This window comes from Terrapene carolina, unplaced genomic scaffold (genome assembly GCF_002925995.2).
Source record: "Terrapene carolina triunguis isolate 2854851 unplaced genomic scaffold, T_m_triunguis-2.0 Scaffold132, whole genome shotgun sequence".
In the NCBI taxonomy this organism is placed as follows: Eukaryota; Metazoa; Chordata; order Testudines; family Emydidae; genus Terrapene; species Terrapene triunguis.
This window is the reverse complement of record NW_020664483.1, coordinates 13,528,449-13,530,948: the sequence shown is the minus strand read 5'-3', so window position 1 is coordinate 13,530,948 and position 2,500 is coordinate 13,528,449. Positions and strand designations below refer to the sequence as shown.

General features: G+C 41.0%; 1 protein-coding gene across 2 annotated transcripts in view; it reads right to left on the bottom strand.

Annotated features, from left to right (window-relative positions):
• EHBP1 (EH domain binding protein 1) overlaps positions 1-2,500 on the bottom strand; it is a 333,194-nt gene that overhangs the window by 37,148 nt on the left and 293,546 nt on the right. The window lies entirely within an intron of this gene.

Genomic DNA, 2,500 nt, shown 5'->3' with positions numbered 1-2,500 from the left:
CCAGAGTAAATGTGTCACGGGGACTGCTGCTTGGGGAAAGGGACTGATCCCTCCACTTTAATGACCTGAAGTGTAGGAATGGGAGTCAGATGAATGGCAAATGCATGTTAATCAGCCAGAAGGGATATTTAAAGAAGAGGTAGCCTGAATCAGTCTCTCCCTGGCTGAACAATAAAAGGTAGCTTGTAGGTAGGAAGACAAAGAATCGCCAGGTGGCCACAAAGAGCACTAACTGTCCCAAATAAAACTGTTGTTGCCTCAGAGGAGGAGGAAGAAAAAGTGCTCTCTTCCTGAAGGACGTCTAATAAAGAACAATGCCAAACTTCATGGGAAAAGGGTAGACGGCCTAGTCAGCAGCAGAGACCATGGGGATGGGCAAACAAAGTCCCTACTTTCTCCACTGGCAGAACCACCAGAAGAGTTACTAGAAAATCTTGTGGGCTGCAATGCCCAGAGTTTACATTAAGTCTGCTCTCTTAAGGTGTCTCCTGTATTGACAAATCCAAGCATTAAAAAACTCATACTTGCCCCCTCAATCATGATATTAAAAAAAAAACAACCACCAACGTGGGGTTATTTTTATTTGCCTTCTGGTTCTGAAACTTTAGGGTACACTTGCTTCATGTTTTCAAGCTTTTCCCCACAGCCATGAGGGCTAGAAACTCACTTTTTAAAAAACGAAAGCTGAGGTTCTCATGCGAGCTCTTGAATCTAGAAGCTAGGATTTTAAGAAAACCACCAAATACCAAGACAGAATGAAATGGTGAGAATTGGCAACACTGTTTTCTCAACATGTGTACCAGTGGCTAGGATAGAATTTCCACAGCCCACAAAAGATCAACAATCAGCTTCCCTGTAAGGATTTTGTACCCTATCAGGTTGTGGTAATTTTTTCTGCATCAGCGCTCAAGTTTTGATCTACAGAGCACTTGCTGGTGGTCCATGGGACGCTGGTTGGTCATTTGGTGCTGACTCTTCTTTCTTGTTTCCAGATTCTCTTGTAGGCGTTCAGGAACTGAAGACGACAAGCCTGGACACCTGTAAAAGAAGCTGGAAACGAGGCAGAGGAGCAGTCTGCCTAGCTGCTTCCATTAGGGGCCACTCCATTAAGAGGAATGGGTGAGGAAAACCAGAGACACCCTTTTGGACAGAGTCACCAACAAGACTGAAGCTGCCAGACACCATCAGAAAGCTCCAGGAGGAAGGGTATGCACCGAGGAGTGGGAGAAGAGAAGCAGGCAGTAGGGAAGTATCTGCAATGAAGCAATACTAGGAACAGGTGGCAGGGAAGCATGTGCAGGGCAGAACAGAACACAGTGGAACAGAATTTTAAAAGAAGAGCAAAAGGAGACCGTGGCTCCCCCCCACAAAGGTCATATCACACTAAAGACAGTTAACAAAACAAACATTTTCCTAATATTATTTGTCCATGTCGGCGATTTCTGTAGCTTCCCCAGGGATGTTGTATGATGACAAATGGGATATTGATTGGAAGGGGAGATGGTACATGAGCTGATACTGTTCAAATGGGATCTACAGTTTGAAAAAGTTTGAAAACCCTGCTTTAAAGGCTATGAAGGTAAGTGCAGGCAAGAGTCTCTAGTCTTGAAAGGTGTCCCCCTCCCCCCACATTTGTGCTGTTATTCTGAGAAGGCAAATACAGAATTGTCACCCCGCACTAGTCAAATCATTTATTTAATTGTAGAACTGCATTATGTAAGGAAGTTTGATAGCAAAATGAAAATAGGCCAAGAATCCAAAAATAATGTTTCTCAATATAGTTGCACCATTTGTACCCCTATAGGTAAGGGTGCCCCATCAGCATCCCAGTTATAAACCTATACACCTTTGCTATGTAAATCCACTCTGTACCACACTTGCCATCCCACACCGGACACTTACAAAGAAATATTCATTTTGATTTAAGAAGACCATTTCACTATGTCCAGGACCTGAAGAAGCTAGTAACGATTTCTGTACTTTAAAACTTAGAAAAAATGACTTTTAAAATATTAACAACAAAAGCAAGGACTAGGAACAATTAGATTTAAAAGACCTGGCTACCGTGCATGCAAACAGTATATGTCCAGAGGAGATGCTGAGTTCACTTGCCTTTTAAAAATTGTTTTAAGACACATATTTTCTGATTCTATATGTTTTTTTCTGAGTAAATAATCTCCCTCTTTCTCTCCCACACACACAAAGAGAATGCACGCAAGGATGTGTGATGGCATATTTATATATTAATTTTATAGCATCACAAAAAGCAGTGTCCTGGACTCTTCAGGCACTTATAAAGCCCAGAACTGCTGACAGATCAGGGTTCTAATTTGTACACTCATATAGGGAGACAAATTCTTTGTGTGTGAAATTATTTTTTTAAATTAAAAAATAAAATAAAAAAACAAATAAAGGTATGTTAGAAAATAAACACATTTTAAAAAACCCTAAAATTTTGGACAGATATTACATCCCCATTTCATGCCATGGTATTTAATTT